This window comes from Rattus norvegicus, chromosome Y, assembly GCF_021556685.1.
Source record: "Rattus norvegicus strain SHRSP/BbbUtx chromosome Y, alternate assembly SHRSP_T2T, whole genome shotgun sequence".
Taxonomy (NCBI): Eukaryota; Metazoa; Chordata; class Mammalia; order Rodentia; family Muridae; genus Rattus; species Rattus norvegicus.
The window spans coordinates 70,549,250-70,568,248 of record NC_141555.1 but is presented as its reverse complement, the minus strand read 5'-3'; positions in this window follow the sequence as shown (position 1 = coordinate 70,568,248).

The window sequence follows — 18,999 nt, the reverse complement described above, 5'->3', positions numbered from 1 at the left end:
TGTAAAGTTAAAGTTTATATACAGGTTGATGACAACAGTCATCTCAGATTCACAGGGATAAATACATCAGGGAGTTCTCTATTACCTTATCTGTCTTCTTTCCTTTATTCCTGATGAAGACTCATCTCAGTTGCTGTGAGAGATGATTCAGAAAATGCCTGAGTGTCTACAAACCAGAAACCATCGATAGGAAAGATAAAAGACAACATCTCCAAATAGTATACGCAATCGAAACTTTCTTGTAGATATTGAAACAAAATGCAAAGAACAAACCCACATCCTAGAATATTACCACATATAGGAAATGGTAGCTGTAGGAAGCATTCTCAGGGGATTTTAAACTTCTGCAACTAAGACCAAAACTGCCTCCGGGAACATGAAGATTTATTCCTTTGGTAAGAAAGTCAGTCTGTCTCTTGACAGTTGTGTCGTCTGTCCATCACTAGAGCAACGACCATGCTTTATGAATGTGTACAGATAAACACATACCGGTTTTCACGTCTTCAAAGAATTTCAAGAAGAACATTGAAGAGAATATATAATGTTCCAGAGACAAAATACAGGAATTTAAATTAGCCAGCACACATATGTTGTTAAAATTTTCTGCCTACTATTATTTAATAATTTTGTCTTTTCCTGCTATGAATGAAAAGATGGTTATATAATGTCTACCAATCCCCAAAGCCCGAAACATTGTGAAAAACTGTCTTATTTCTCCCTAACTTGGGTCTTTGGTCACCAACCTTTTCATTCCTTGTCTAAATTCTGTTTCTCAAATAGAACACAGGACTACGTGAGGGTGTCACTCTCATGTAGAAGACCAAGGAACTTTCTGTACTTGCGTGAATTTGCTCTAGGAACATGTAAATAAAACTTTCCGTTTCAAGAACCAAAACATGGTTGTCCAATGGGACCCACATGAAGCAAAATCTTCCTGCCATCAGTGAACATTAGCACACTGGTAACAGCACAAACAATAATATAATGGAATAATCCTGGAATAATAATAATAATAATAATAATAATAATAATAATAATAATAATAATAATAATGGAATAATCCCCTCAAGGGATCACAGACTAAGGAAAGTAATTGTTGAGATGTGTTTTTCAAGGTTTATTGTATCCATTAAGGCAATTTTCACAAGAACAGACTCCTCATACATGAAAATCACTGAACCTGTCATGACTTCACAGAGAGAGTTGAGAACCAGGGTGTTCTTTTCTTATGCCAAGAGAAAGATTCACTAACCTTCCAAAAGAAAAGCAATCCAGACACTCTGTGTGTGAGGATGGTTAGCTTATGCATGATTAACACACATACACACACACACACACACACACACACACACACACACATGCACAGACACACATGCACACAAACACACAGAGACACACACACATACAAAAAGACACACACAGAGAGACACAGACAGACAAACAGACACACACACAGAGACACACACACAGAGACACACACATACACACATATACACACACATATACAGAGAGAGACACACACAGACACACACACATACAAACATTCCCACACTTAAAAATACAACACAGACACAAACATACACACACATACACACAGAGAGACACACAAACACACACACATACAAACACACATAAAAATACACATACACAGATACACATACAGACACACAGACACACAGACAGAGAGACAGACACAAACACACACACACAAACACACACACACACACACACACACACACACACACACACACACACACACATCTCTGATGTATGCTTCCTAGAGTGTCCAGGTGCAAGAGGATGAAGTGGACCCAGGAACTAGTCGGTCAACAGAATCTTGGTCTGCCTGCAAGTGAGTTGGGGTTGCTCCAAGGTATTCAGTGTCACAACTCTGTTAGAAGGTGTTCAGGGACATGCTGTGTGCATATATATTACTCAGGGTGAACAAGGGCTACACAAACCTTGGAGAGTGGGAAGGGGTTTCTTGTGCATTTACATCAGTTGCAGGTTTAAGGTACGAGGAAGGTCTCATTTGCTATATCTTTATAATCTCTGTCCCAGCCTCGGTCTGCTGTTCAGGGATCTCCATTTGACCTCCTCAGAAACCGACTCCACTGAATGTGCCCAATCTCCAACCCTGAGGTCCCACTTGCTTGATTTCAAAGGATTGAAGGTTCGTACTCTGCATTCTCTGTCAGATTAAATTCTCAGGAACGTGGCCCTCTAGACACCACGAATTAACCAGCGCATCCATCGAGTTTCTGCATTAACCCGTGTGTCCCCTAATTCTGGCCGTTTCTCTCTGCACCACGCTATCCCTCCATCGTCCCCACCGACCCTCCGCTCCTGTCCTTAGTCGCCGTCACTCACTCACAGAATCTGTTCCAGTTTTCCTTTCAGAGACGTCGATGCTTTCCCCCTCACGGGCCTTCTCCTTTCCTGTGTCCTCTCTGCATTTGTGGATTGTAGATAGAATATGATTTATCTCACAGCCGATACCATGCATAGGTAAACGCCGCCATCTTTGCGTCTCTCAGTCTCAGCTCCCTATCGGGCTGGTTTATTTTTCTAGTTTCATCTATTTTCTCTTAAGCTTCATGATATCATGCCCCCATCCCTATGATATCATTCCCCCAGCGATATGATGTCATGCCCCACACCCATGATGTCATGCCCCATCCCCATGATGCCATGCCCTTGCTAGAATGGTTGTATCTATTCACCAGGTAACATTCTGAATGCTGCTCTGTCACCACACCCCTCCAGGTTCCCACCATTTACAGTCCCTCCTCCTACCCTCCCCTTCTTCTCTGAGAGAGTGGAGGACCCCTCTGGGTGCACCCTCTCCCCTGGCACATCAAGTCTCTGCAGGACGAGATTCAGCGTCTCCCACCAGGTCCTGAAAACGCAGCCGGGTAGGAGAACAGGATCCACAGACAGGCGACGGGTTAGTGACCCCACGTGAAGACCAGTGTGCTCCTCTGCCTCTCTCAGTCCTTCCCTCAGCTCTTCAGTGAGACTCACTGAGCTCCATCTGATATTTGTCCGTGTGTCTGTGCTTCTGTGTCAGTCGGCTGCTCGGTGGAGCCTGCAGAGGACAATAACGCTACCCTGCCGTCTGCAAACATGAGAAAGGATCATTAATAATGTCAGGGTTTGCCGTCTGCCGATAGGATAAGTCTCATATCCGGTCATGTATCCTGTCAACATTCCCTCCTTTCCTCTTCCATCTCTGTCCCTGTGTCTATTATAGAGAGGGCAATCTCTGGGTCAAAATTTTGGGGGTGGGTTTGTGTCCTTATCCTTCCACCTTGGGTCCTCCGTGTCTACGGAAAGTGACAATTTCAGTATCCGTATCCCCACTGCACCGAGTCTCAGCTAAAGTCACCCTCATGGACGCCAAGGTAGCCTCACCCGTCCCAGATTGCAGGATAATCACAGAGATAGCGCCCACCCTGGACGGTCACTGATTCATTCTATTCTCCTGCCCTCTGTCCCTCTTGCTCGTCTCTCCCAAGAAATGATTCTCAAACCCCATTTCCCTTCCCATCCCCTCAGCCACCCAATCCTTTCCTTCCATCTGCCTCCTCTCATTAGTTTATTCATCCTTCTGGGTGAAATTCAGCATTTTTCTTGGCCCTTCCTACTTGTTTATCCTCTTTGGTTCTGTAGATCGTAGTGTGTGAATTCTGTACTTTATGGCTAATACCCTCTTTTAAGTGAATGTGTACATGTTATTTTGGGTCTCAGTTACCTCATTCAGGATAATACTTTCTCATTCCATATACTTGACTGCAGCTTCTCAATGTCCTTATTTTTCATATGTGTGTAGTATTCCATTGTGTAAATGAACCACCTTATCTGTAGCCATTCTTTGGTTGAGGGGCATCTGGGTTATTTCTATTTCCTGTTCATTATGAAGAAATCCACGGGGTTGGGGTTTTAGCTCAGTGGTAGAGCACTTGCCTAGGAAGCGCAATTCCCTGGGTTCGGTCCCCAGCTCCGAAAAAAAAAGAACCAAAAAAAAAAAAAAAAGAAGAAGAAGAAGAAGAAGAAGAAGAAGAAGAAGAAGAAGAAGAAGAAGAAGAAGAAGAAGAAGAAATCCACTAGGAACATGATGGAGTACATGTCCTTGCAGTATGGCAGGTCTTTTTAGCTATAAGACCAGGTGTAGTATAGCTGGGTCTTTAGGAAGAATATTTCCCATTTTATCAGAATCCACTGAATAGATATACAAACCATTATACAGATTTTCTCTTCCCCCAGCAAATGCAATTTTTATCCTGATATTTATCTGCTTCCTCAAAGGAGGTTTCCCCCCGACTAGCCCTCTATCATGGACTCAGGTGATCATATATGAACCTTCTTCCCATTTTAACTGGTCAGTAAATGCTAGAGCCTATTACTGAGAGCCGGAGGGGAAAGTTGGTACTAGAGGTTTGACGGTGGGGTTAGGTAGAGAGGCAGAAAAGGGTAAGAGGGGAAGGGAGAGGACTGAAGAAAAAGAGGAGGAAGGAATGATGGAAACAATCCATATGGCCTGGAGAAAGCACATATAGCAAGGGGTTTTATGGTTGGGGAATAAGTTATGATAGTGTTAGAACTGCCCAATACACGTTTATAGATTATAATTATAATAACCAGATTGTGTGTTTTCTTTATGGGCTCATTGGGTTTGGAAATTCCAACAAGCTTTCTTCAACAGTATTTCTGTATCAAATTTTCTGTTAATAGAGATCTCCCCTTGTAGGGGCTCTAACCATTGCTCCATAGTCCAGTAGACACAGCTGTTTCTTCCTCAGTCATGACTCTTGTATTTTCTATGGACATCTGTGTCTTCAGTGATCCAGGCAGTGTTCCTTTTTCTCGAGGTCTTCAATGATCTCACCCAGAGGAGTTTCAGGTTTCTCAACTCATTCCATCTTGTTGACCGCAGCTTCACAATGCCCTTATTTTTCATAGCTGCATAGTATTTCACTTCAAATATTTCCTGATAACAGTGAACCGTTGTGAGCAGGCTAAAATTTCCCAAGAAAACATTAAACATTCAGTCTCTAAATCTAGATTTCCTCATCCCATGATGCTTTGGTTGACAGAATGGCCATGTCATGAGCAGTTTGGTCTTACGGACATCAAAGTCATTTCCTTCTCCAGTAATGTCCGCCATCCCTCTGTCAGAGATTTTTACCCTCGTTATTTTCGGTGACTGATATGATATAGAAATTGTGACACCATCTGCATGCTAGAAAGCCAGAGATGTTTCAGGTTGACCCTGCTCCACAGCCAACGATTTCACGTGTGCCCATTGGGCAACCATGTCACACCCAAACAGCAAGATGTCGTTTTTGATTCCACACGTGACTGCAAGATTGCCTCTTGTCCTGCATGCACCTTGGCAACCATGTCACACCTGACTGTGAGATAGCAACTTTGAATCTACACCCAAAAGTAAGATGGCGTCTTTGACTCTCTTAATCCTACCTGTCTGTGAGCATGTGAGGTTTTTATATCTTCTGCTACCTTCGTCAGTTTCTCTCTTCAGAGACTTGGAGTTCACACCATACATGTTTCTGACGTGCTAGGTTAGAGTTATTTTATATTTCATATTTTATAATATATATATATATACATATATATATACATGTATCCATTGTGATTGGCATTTCTTCCATAATTTCTTCTCAGCCTCTCTGTCATTTGCATGACAGATTATTTTCATTTAATTTTTCATCCGTCCACTCGGCTGAAGTTATTTTTCATATGTAGGTCATTTCTGGTAAAACTTTGGGATCACATATGTTCACTATTATATGATGTGTGAATGGCGATACACTGAGTTCTCCTTTTGCGATATCATCCTCTCGACCTCCTTTGGATGTCTTATTGCTCTAGCTGAAAATTTAAGGAATTTCCTGAAAGGATGCTGCGAGATGAGCAGTCTGTTCTCGTTCTCCAATTTAGTCGAATTGCCTTTTGCTTCCCCTCCTCCCCTTATTTTGGTATTAACTCTTGGCTTGCTTTATTGCATTTTATGTAATATTTTTTGTATTTATTTTAGTATTTAATTGCATTAGGTATGTGCCTGACATCCCTGGTCTCCCTGAGACCATAAATATGGAACGATGATGGATTTTGTCAAAGGCTTTTTCAGCATATAATGAGATAGTCTTGCATTTTTTCTTGTTTTTTCAATTCTGCTCCTTCACACCATTGTGTAATAGTGAATATTAATAACTCATATTAAAGATATTAATAATTAATATATTAATTTTGATATATTAATGTAATATATCAGTTACATTATTATATCACTATATATTAATTTAATATAGTAACATAATATATTAATATTAATTATATTTACCATATTAATAACATAATTTAATGTATAAATACAATAGGTTAATATTAACATATTAATATCAGTTATATGTTATAATGTTAGGATATAACAATTTAATATGTTAGTTTATTAAAATATATATGTTTGTACGTATATAATGCATGATATGCAACTACCAAAAAGTTAAATCCAAGGGGAGGTCCCACGTTGATGGGAAATGCTGAGGGCAGAATTGTTTTTTCAGTTCAGTTTGTTAATATGGGGGATCACTTTGATGGGTTTTCATAGATTGATCCACTCCTGCATCCTCAGGAGAAAGCCAACATGATGGCACTGAATGGTGGATTGAAATGCCCTTGGATTTTGTTTTCGTGCATTTTACCTAGTCTTTTTTCCACCAATGTTCGTAAGGGAAATTCGTCTGAAATTCTTTCTTTGTTGAGTCGTTTTGTGATTTAGGTGTCAGGGCAACAGTGGTGTCCTGGAATCAGTTTGGCCATTTTCCTTCTGTTTCTGTGTTTTGGAGTAGGTTGAGAATTCTTTGAAAATCTGGTAGGAGTCTGTGCTCAATCAATCTGGCCCTGAGGATTTTTCAGTGGGTAAACTGTCAATTACTGTTTGTGTCTCTTTAGGGGTTGTAGAGCTACTTACATAGTTTATCTTACCTCAGTTTACCTGTGGTCAGTGTTATCCATGTACACAATCATCCATTTAATTTAGAGATTCTAATTTTGTAGACAGCAGGTTTTTGAGACCTAATTATTCTGTGACTTTCATCAGTGTCCATCGATGCGGCTCCCTGTTCATTTCTGATTTTGTTTTTGGATGCTGTCTCTCCTCCTAGTACATTATCTGTCTTAGGGTTTGTCTGTCTGGTTGATTTTCCCAAGGAACCAGCTCTTGTTTTTGTTAATATTTGTATTCTCTTTGTGTCTGATGGATCACTTTCACCCCGAGTCTGATCATTTCTTGCTGTCTCCTTTAATATGTATTTGCTTCTTTTTATTCTAGAGTTTTTGAGTGTTCTGGGAAGTTGTTAGTGTCAGGTCTCTCTGGTTTCTTTATGAAAGCACTCTGTGCTGCATGTGCACGTTCCTCTTAGCACTGCTTTCCTTATGTCCCTTAAGTTTGTAGATGCTGTGTCTTCATTTTCATTGAATTCTAGGAAAGCTTTTTTTTCATGTCTTCTCTGAACCAGTGGTTCTTAAGTAGAGAGCTGTTTAATTTCCATGAGTTTATAGACCTTTTGTTATTGTTGAAGTCCAGTTTTAATCCATGGCGATCTGAGAAGATCCAATGGTTAGCGCAGTCTCTCTGTATCTGCTGTGGCTTGTTTAGTGAGCAAGAACATGATCAGCTTAGGATAAGATTCCATGAGGTAATGAAAAGAGAGTGTGTACTTTTGTGTTCATGTGAAATATTCTGTAGATAACAGTGAGGTCAATTTATTTGAAATGGGTGTTAGTTACAACATTAATTTTTTTGTTTTAGTTTCTTTCTCAATGACCTGCCCTTGGTGAGAGTGGGACACTGATGTCCCCCACTATTAATATTTCTCTCACCAATGTTGCTGTTTTTGTCTTTGGCATATAGACATCCAGAATTGAGATGCCATTTTGGTGGATTTTTCTTCTGATGCATATGAAGTGTCCTTCCCCATCTCTTTTGATTATTTTTGGTTGAAAGTCTGATTTGCTGGATGTTAGGATGGCTACACCATCTTGTTTCTTGTATACATTTGCTTGGAAAACCTTTTCAAAACTCTTAGTCTGAGGTTGTGTCTATCTCAGTTGCTGGATTGTGTTTCTTGAGTGGAACAGAAGGAGGGATACTGTTTATAAATCCATTGTGTTAGACTGTGTACTTTTACTGTTGAGTAGAGGCCATTAATGCTTAAAGGTATTAATGAGAAGTCATATTTAGTTCATGCTATTTTGATGTTGCGGGAGCAGGGTTTTATTGCTTGCATGTTTTTTGGTTTTTGTTTTTTCTATTGGGATGTTTGAGTGCATATGTGAGTATGAGATCTTTTCTGTAGTGTGCATGGTTTTTTTTGTTTGCATGTTTTTGTTTTTGTTTTTTGGGGGGAGCTGTTAGAGTATGCGTGTGAATATGAGATCCCTTCTGTAGGTTATGCTGTGCAATTATTAATTTCTAGTGGGAGGCAGGGATGGTTCAATTTCTGTAAATCCATCAATACAATCCACTATATAATGAAACTGAAAGAAAAAAATCACATTATAATCTCATGAGATGCTGAAAAAGCTTGCAAAAATATTCCAACCCACGTTCATGTTAAAAGCATGAGAGCGATCAGGGATATGAGTCCTATGCAGAAACATAATAGAAGCAATGGACAGTAATCCAGTACCCAACATCAACCTAAATGGAAAGAAATGTAAAGCAATTCCATTAAAATCAAGGACAATGTAAGGCTGCCCACTCTCCCTACTCAGTATAGTATTTGAAATTCTATCCAGGGTAAAAGCATGGTTCAAATTTGGTTCCTACGTGGAATATTGCCAAGACCTGTGAAGGAGGAATGGCACAGAACTTTAGAACTCCTGGGGTACGGCCCAATCTTCAGCACAGCCTCGTTGGACCTTGGTGAGTCATGAACCCCACGAGGACTTCATGCAGAGTGTCGCTCAGTTATTGCACTCATTCTCTCTTACTCTAAGAAGTGCATGAAAATCCTCATGGAGCTTCCCACCACTTAGAGGGCAGCACCATTGGCATTTGCAATAACAGTGGTTGAGGGCTTTTAGGGATTGCCTCTGTGGCAGATCAGTGCTTCCATCATTGCCCGAAGAATTGTAGAATGGTCAGCGACGACCACAACCTTTAAAAAGCATTTGGAAAAATAAAATTGTTCATGAAGCTGGCTAAGATCTTTTCCCTACTGACTCTGATATAAACAACAATTTATGGAACAATTTGTAGTTCGGAAAGGCTGGGAACTTTTAAGGTCATGGATCAAAGCACTGGCGGCACAGGCTAATGGTGTGACTGTCACAGAGGCTAGACTGTTAATTACTGATTTCTGACCCAGTTTTACCCTCAGCTTGCTGATAGGATTTAATAAGGACTGCCAATCACAGATGTGCATTCTGATAATTTAAAGCAGATATGACATTTTTATACAGATGTTTAGATTTCTGTTTTTTTAAAAGGTTCTTATAAGAGTCCTTTTAAGGATAAATAATACAATACTTAATCATTTCTCTGTAAATACTAATTGCTTACTTATGAAGTTACGTTGGCCTTGGGAATAATTTGTTTTCTTTAGGTGACTATGTAATATTTGTTCTAATACTGTATTGGGTATCACTTTTTTCAGCACTAAGCAAGAGAAGAAAACAAAAACATGATCACATTTTTTGTAATACAATATTCCATAATTTAATGGTTTATAGGGAAAATACTGCCCATTGGGAAACAGAGAAAACCTAGAAAATTTAACTGTATGTCACAGGAATGAACCTGGGAATAAAAATATTATCTAGAAGCATCTCCTATATTCCATGTTCCTAAATCTTTTCTACCCATGTCATGCCCCTGAATAACTCTCTCCATTCAGAGCATGTAACCACTAATGAAGAAAAGAGAAGTCTCTAGATTTAGAGAGATGGAGTACGTAAAGGTTTCCACTGTGTCACAGGAGACACTCCTGGAAAGGGCACCCTTGAATATGGTCAATGTAAGGAAATCTGTTCAGCAGGGAGGCCATGGTGGTTCTCAGTGACATCATCATTAGGCCCTCCCTGAAAAATCTCTTTATCTTGCAGAGACCTAGCTTTTTTTGAGATGTCACAAGTGTTGTTGTGACATCATCTGCCTCTTAGATATTCCATCAGTACCTCTAGAGTTTACTAATTGATCTGTAATTCAGAGTAAACAGCCATTTGGGAGAAAAAAAAGAGGATGAAGAGATCAGAGATGGGGAGAAGGAAGCTGGCCTTCTGTCTTGGTATAAAAAAAATTAGAAATACATGGTCCATGTTAAGCTATGTGAGACCTTGGTAGGGGTTGAGTGATATTGCTGAACAGATGCAATTGATCTGAGCCTTCCACATATGGGAATCAGGAGCTGGGGTCCTCTCAGAAGCATCTGGATTTCTCTGTTCTTATGGTTCCTGGAAGTCAGAGAGTTTATATCATTCATTTCATTATTCCAAAAGCCAAGTGATGGGAACGGCATAGTTGTTTTCCTGGGAGCGCATGGCCTTTATTCTTTTTGACAGTAAGAAAAAGGCCCTAAGGAAGAAAGGAGGGACAAGTATTGTGTCCGCAGATCAGAGTAAACTTCTCCATGCTTTAGGTATCCATTGTGCAGTTTGTGTCTGACACTGATATCTGGGAGAGAGAAGTGCTTCCTGTTGAGACTTCACCATCTCACTATTTCCACTTTCATACCTCTGACTACCATTCCCTGACAGTGACACATTACATTACTGAGTAAACAGCTGTTTTTAGCTGGCAGTTTTCTTTTCATTTACTTCTTATATGTTTTTTATTTTTTACAAATTTTATTTGTTTTATTAAACAAACAAATTTCTGTATTTATATTTAAAATATTATTTCCTTTAAGAGTTTCCTCATAAGATAACCAACTGATCCTTCTCCATTTCTTCTGTCCCTTCACATTTTCGTTAACTGTGAGTCAAACCAAAGGAGGACCAAGGCCTTCTCCTTCCATTGGTGACCAACAAGGCCATCCTCTGCTACATATGCAGTTGGATGCATAGGTCTGTCCAAGTACTGTCTTTGAATATTGGTTTAGTACCAGAAAGCTCTGGTTCATTGGCTTTGTTGTTCTTATGGGGTTGAAAGCCCCTTCTGCTCTTGTTATCCTTTCTCAGAATCTACAAACAAGAGGTCCTTTACACTTCACTGGTTTGCCACTAGCATACACTTCTTTATTTGACATGCTCTAGCTGTGTCTCTCAGGTCATATCTATATCTATATCTATATATATGTATGTATGTATTTTGGTAGCTTCTACAGCTATTTGTTTAGGTGGTTAGGTTGAATGCTAACATGGATTCTGCACAAATAGGTCAAGAATGTAGAACTTACAAATACAATGTCAAATAGAATCCCACCTGTACTTATGAAGGAATTGAAGATGAGGATTCACTTTTCCTCAAGTCTTTCTTCTCCCTGCCCATCCTCCTGATTCTTATATTTGGCCTTAAGAAAGAATCATAGTAACACACCTAAAACCTTCAAGTCAGGTCATGGGAATACACGAAGGTAGATAGTGTAGTACAGATATCAAATATGAATAGAGAACCAAAATGTATAGTCAAAGTGGTCCTTTGCTTTATTGATGTCTGGTAATCTTTGGATAAAATAAGGATTTTGGAGTTTATCATTTGAAGTAGGTACACAGTATTTACACTGTTATACTCACTCTATAGCTGGGCCACATTGTTGCCAAAATCATAGCAGAAAATGGAATTGGAAAACAGAATTTTTGAGTACATATTCAGGAATATTTATAATGTATCCTATCAAAGAATGTACAATAAAATAGAGAAAAACAACATCCATTCACATAAAGGTCTGAAGGGAAAATACTGGCCTTTACAAGAGAGAGAAAACCTAGAAAATTGAACTGTATGTCACTGTAATGGACCTAGGAATAAAAATATTATCCAGAAGAATCTCCTCCACTCCAAGTTCCTAGATCATTACTACCCTTGCTAGGACCCTGACTAACTTTCTCCATTCAGAGTATGTAACCACTAATGAAGCAAAGAGAAGCCTTTAGCTTTAGAGAGATGGAGAACACAAAGGTTTCCCCTGTGTCACAGGAGACATACATGGAAAAGGAAATCTCGAAACTGCTCAATGTAAGGAAAGCTGTTTAGAGGTAGGCCATGGCGGTTCTCAGTTACATCATCATTAGGCACTCTATGAAAAATCTCTTGTATCCTGGAGAGCCCTAGCTTCTCCTGTGATGTCACAAGTGTAGTCCTGACTGCAAATACCTCTCAGATATTCCTTCAGTACCTATAGGGTTAACTAATTGTCCTCTAGTTCTGAGCAAACAGCAATTTGGGAATAAGAACAAAGAGGATGAAAAGCTCAGACAAGGGAAGAATGAAGATGGCCTTCTGTCTTGGTTAGAAAAAAAGAAAGAAATATGTCGACCCTGGGAAATCTCAATGAGTCCTTGGTAGGAGTTGAATAGGTATGTTGAAGAGATAGACTTAATCTGAGCCTTCCACACATGGGATCAGGAGCTGGGAGCCTGTCAGAAGCATCTGAACTTCCCTGCTTCTAGTGGTTCCTGTAAGTCAGAGAGTTTATATCATTAATATCTTTATCCCAAAAGCCAGGTGTTGGGAAGGGCACTGTTCTTTTCCTTAGAGCTCATGACTTTTAATTTTTTGTCCAGAAGAAAAAGGTCCTAAGGAAGAAGTGAAAGACAAGTATTGTGTCCTCAGCTCAGAGTAAACTTCTCGATTATTTGGATACCTATTGTGCAGTTTATGTCTGATACTGGTTTTTGGGAGAGAGACCTGTTTCTAGTTCATCATATCTGTCTTTCCACTAGTTTTACTCTGACTCCTATTGCCTGAGAGTGACCCTTTAGATTTCTCACTCAATGTGTGTGATTAGATGGCAGTTTTTATCTTTAACTTATGTAATTTTTTTTATTATTAGCCAATTTTCATTGCGTTTTTTAATTTGATTTATCCATAATTACATTTCAAATATTTTTGCCTTTCCCAGTTTCCTGTCCATAAGATCCCTAAACAGTCACCCTACCCCTCTGGTATAATCCCAATTAATGTCCTTTGAAATTCCCTTGAATTGGAAATAAAATCTAGTTCAGAGCAAGGGCATCTCCTTCTATTGTTGCCCAACAAGGCCATTTTCTGCTACATATGCAGTTGGAGCCATAGGACGATCCATGTACAATCTTTCAATATTCATTTAGTACCGGAAATCTCTGGTTCGTTGGCATTGTTTTTCTTATCAGATTAAAGGCTCCTTAAGCTCTTGTTATCCTTCCCCAAAATCTACCAACAAGAGATCTGTTTTCAGTTCACTGGTTTGCCACTACCATTCACTTCTGTATTTGACGTGCTCTAGCTGTGTCTCTCAGGAAAGACCTATATCTGTTTCTTCTAATCATGGAATTCTAAGATTCATCAATCTTATCTAGTTTTGGTGGCTGATATATCTATCTTTCATATGTATATGAGCTTAGATGGAATTTTAACATGGATTCTGGGAAACAAGGTGAAGAAAGTAGAATCCACAAATGACAGTGCCAAATATACTCTCTCCTGTTCTTATGAACCTAATGGAGCTGAGGTTTCACTGGACCTCAAGCCTTTCCTCCTCCTGCACATCCTCCTGAATCTTATGTTTGGCCTGAAGAAAGAATCATGGTAAAACATTGAAAACCCTCAAGTCTCTTCCTTGGAACACAATAAGGTAGATAATGCAGAACTGATATCAAATGGGACTAGAGAACCATTGAATTCCATAGTCCATGTTGTCCTTTGCTTTGCTGATGTCTGGTAATTTTGGGATAAAATAAGGGTTGGGGAGTTTATCATTTCAAGTAGGTACACCATATTTACATTGTTATACTTATTGTATAGCTGGGCCACATTTGTTGCCAAAATCATTGCAGAAAATGGAAATGGAAAACAGAATTTTTGAGTACACATTCAACAATATTTATAAAGTCCCATATGGAGGAATGCACAATAAGAAAGTACAATAAAATATTCATTCAATTGAAGGTCTATAGGAAAATACTGGCCTTTGAGAAACAGAAAAAACTACGAAATTGAACTGTATTTCATGAGTGTACCTGGGAATAAAATTATTATCCAGAAGAATCTCCTCCACTCTATGTTACAAGATCTTTTCTACCCATTCCAAGTCCTTCACTAACTTTTTCCATGTAAACATTAATAAAGCAGAGAGAAATCCCTAGCTTTAGAGAGATGTAGCATGTAAAGGTTTCCACTGTGTCACAGGAGAGTCTCCTGGAAAGGGCACCCTCAAATCTGGTCAATGTAAGGAAATCTGTCCAGCAGGTAGGACATGGCAGTTCTCAGTGACATCATCATTACGCCCTCCATGAAAAATCTCTTGTAACCTGGAGAGCCCTAGCTTATTCTGTGATGTCACAAGTGTTGTCTTGACAGCAACTGCCTCTCAGATATTCCTTCCATATATCTATGGTTTGCTAATTGGCCTCTAATTCAGAATAAAGAGCCATTTGGGAGGGAGAACAAACAGGATGAAGAGATCAGAGATGGGGAGAAGGAAGCTGGTCTTCTGTCTAGGCATAAAAGAAAAGAAGCAATATGTGGATGTTGGGAAATCACCCTGGGAAGATGGCTTTAGTTATTTTGTTCTATGGGTTAACCAACCTCATGAAGAAGTTGCTGAACATCCTAAAGTCCTTTGGACAGATGCTCAAGTTTCTAGATACCCCTTTTTAGATTTTGATGATCCTGGGGATTGTATGGCTGATGGTAAATGTTTCTCAGGAAGAGTGCTAGAGCCAGATTGATTTTTAGATGCTTTAGTGTCCCACGCACGAGCTCACCAGCAAGAAAACACGCGGGGACATATGAATCCTTGCGGCAGCCAAACTTTTATTAAATCTTAAGGGGAGCACCGCGCGCCAGCATGGTGTGGTTTATATACACCCTAGCACGGCACATCCTAACCTGATTTGTCGCTTACCCATGATCTAAATAGGCATGCCCTAGAGTGGGCAAAGATCTGGCACGAAGGCTCTCTTGCACATGCGCACACAGTAAACTTCCTGAAAGGAAGTAGGCTGGCGCAGCGGAGTCCAGCGCCATCTTGTCTAGCTCGGCCTTCCACGTGGGGCTCAGTGGAAGCCAGTGCCATCTTGTGGTAGCACCGGCACTCTACATCTCCCCCTTATTATTTATATTTTATAACAAATCATTTATTTTATAACAAATCATGATCACCCTATCACATGCAATGAGGAAACCTCAGCGATGTGGAAGGGCTGATCAAAGGATCATTGAGTCTCTCTCATCCCAGTGCAATGGGTCCACAGATCCATGGGGTGCAAGAGCAGAGAACTCAGATACCGACTAATTCCTGAGCATAGATAACCAAATTCCAGGGGAGGCCCTTAGTACAATGGCCACAAGTGATATGGCTTGAGTGATAATGGCCTTGTCACGTTTCTGTTGAGATCTGAGTTTGCAAACTAACCATAGTATGAACACTAATCCACAGCATAGGGCTGCACCAAACAGAGCCACTCCCGGTAAGTAGCGGGCACCACATCTGGTTCACCTCAGCTGTTACCACCAAGGGCCGTAGCCAAGCCGCTCCTATAATAGAATTTAGAATTCCCAATTGTTAGTAACTACTCCAGTAAGTTTACCCACTGGGCTTGCCTAACAATAGATTGGGGTAGGATAACTCCAGACACTGCAGACACAATGTCTACAGCAGTAATGGCTGCTACAATAGCAGCGAAAGTGTCAAGGTCTTTTCCAGGACAGTTCAGGATCAGTCATTTTTCTCTGGAACAACCAGCAGACAATGGAACCATTTCTGAGATCTGTACATCCAGGGCAGAGTTCCCCAGTCCACAGCAGCTTTACACAGGTTGCATTCCTGTGAAGCTACAGTCTGTAAAATGACCAGTTAAGGTGGCAAGAGTCACCAGGGAATGAGGGAGGCAGCAATGGCTAGAGTCCAGTCTTCTCCAGCGAGCAGCAGTGCACAGAGGGTCAGAGAGCGGGCCATAGTGGAACGGGACACACGCAGCGGTAACGCTGACTGCAGCAATGTCAAAATCTCTATGATGACAAAAGGTGAAGGGGAATCTTCTATCTTCCTCTCAGGGCAGAGGGATGACTCCAGGGACCCGAACCACGAGAGCTGAATCTTTAAGTAACCAGGATCAGCAAGTCTCAGCAACCACTCAGGCAGCTGGCACACTCTTGTAGCATCCTGTAGAAAAAACACAAACATTCCCTCTTCCCCATATAAAATATCTGGACAGGATCATGTCAATAAGTGGATCTCTCTATTTCACCTAGGCAGAAGTATGTCAAGTTTTAGGGTGCCATAAACTTTGGCATCCAAATTTTAAAATTGAAATAAAAGGAGCATTATTTAGCATACAGGGATAACTCCCCCTTTCTATTTAAAAGATATAGTAAAGATATTATTTATTAAGGTAAGTCCTCGAGGATTAAATTGAGGACACTGAGCACTTGTATTTATAAATTGACTTGTATACCAAATTATTGTCTCCAGCATTATTGTTTTGGATATATAAAGAATGAGATTTTTTGACTAATTGTTCCTATGTAAGGCCTATAATCTGTCTGGTATCCTGTCCTCCCTTGCTAAAGAGCCCAGGCAATCCAGTTTGAGTTCTTAAATGTCCTATAAAGGAATGGTACTTAGTGCTCTTAACCACTAAGCCATTTCTCTAGCACCTCACAAACTTTATTTACCTAAACATAAGCATTAATTAGAAATGTCGAATCTTGTAAATATTGTCTAATTTCAGTCTTACTAGAAATCCCTGAGCTGGCAGGGCGAGGCTGAGAATTTAAATTAAGCAAATGGAGTCTTCCTCTTTTTGTATCAACTCCATTATCATTTTCAAAGAGCTGGGTCTATGGTTTTGTTTAGTTGTCTGAACCAGAGCACTGAAAGGACAGTGAGTTGTCGGACAATTTACACTGAAATCATTTACTGATTTTAAGTAGAAAACCTATCTCTAATAAAGCATTAAGTAATTGAAATCGATTGTAAACCACGAGCCACACATTGGCTATCAGTATGTGAATTGAAAGCTTGATTTAAAAACAGTGGCTACAGCATGGAATTTAATAACGTACTGAAGCAACAGAAACTCAAGAGAATAAAAAAGTGACACCATCATACATGTAGCCTTTTCATTAGTTGAACCACCTATAAATACAGTAAGTGCATTTCCTATGGGTTGTATGCACAAATATACAGGAAGTACCAAAGCATGGAAATAGTAAAATTATCAATTTTGCCTGAAAAATTTATATATGTAATAGGCCAAATATCAGTATTTTGTAATAACCAATTAACTGTTGTTTGGAATAAGATATGTTTTATCAGGTTTCTTTTTAAAATACTTCCATGACTCTAGTCCTCAGCTCTGTATTAACACAGCTGAAGCTTTATCTCCAATGTGCATAACAAAGACCTAAGTCCTCTGGTAGGGTGAGGTACTTAGCCAATTAACATATCCTTAGAAGCTTGAAATTAGTTTGAAATATCATTTTCTGGAGTACTGCAACAGCTACACACCAAATATTAAAGCTCACTTTGAGAGCAAAAGTTTGTAGTAAAAATTTCCATATACACTGAAAGTTTTAAGTTCTAACCTTTTACATTGAAGAAGCAACAAGATTACATAATATAAGGCTCTTAGCCATTTCTAATGATATCACTTTATGGACTCTCTAAAACTATAAGCAGGCTCACGAAATGAAAACTCAAAATCAATCCTCTAAATCTATCTTGAAATGGCAGTTGGAGTAAGTAAACTGGCTGTAATGTTCTCACAAGTTCCAAAACCTCATTAATTTTTCGTAAATCTTGTAACAATCTCTACCTGTTTGATTTTTTCTTAATTAAAAATAAGTTTGAGTTAGTCAATGTAACACTGGCAATCCTAAACACAATCCTTATATTCTCCTTGTAACAACAGAGCACAACCACAAGGTCACCTGAGTTTTGAGTACAGGACTAGGCAGCTGTCCTCAGGGCAGTGGAATTAGCATTAAAATACAGACAACTTCAGGGCAAACCACAACTTTGGAAAACAAAACTCGACCTCCAACAAACTAGTACAAAGTTTGACTGCCAATTTCTATCTATGAATGCACGATGGCGTAGTCTCTAGTACCTCAACAAAGACATTGTCCTAATTTCTTTTAGAAGCCTGGTTTCTAGAATAAGAATTCCATAAAAATATTATCTCAATTTAGACCTGTTTCCCTAGGTTGGCTCATGCCACATGTTGTCTAGAAATGACTCCATCCAAATTACCAGCTTTATGTCAACTTTCTGTTACCAATATTATACCTTTTTAACAATATCCAATAACTAAAAAAGGCCAACAATCTATGACCAAGGCAAGTAGAGCATATTTACACATTTAAAACCAATAAGAAACAAATTGAAGTGGCTACACATATCTATAATATTTAGACCAAACACCATTTTTACCTTTTTAGCTATGAGTTTAAGAGAAGCACCTTGTCACCTGTTGAGTCAAATAATAAGTCAGGGATTTCTCTAAGAGAAACAGCTCTCAACTCTTGTACCAAAGAAGCTGAGAAGCTGCTGGCACCTTTAAGATCAGCTCGTGCAGACGCTTAGCCTCTGGGCAGCTTCTCCAGCTAACCTAAACTCCTGGCTGCATGTGTAGGTCTCTAAAGGCCTGATTGAAACTGTTTTTTATTCATTTGTTCCTTTTTGAAACGAGTTAAAACCAAGTCAAGGTGTGAACAACCAGCAGATAAAGTTTTTAAAATTTTTTCTTTTGAACATGAAACAAAACATTTAAACAATGAGAAACAAGAACCACAGTCATAAACTGACAGACATGGGGACATCCTGGTGC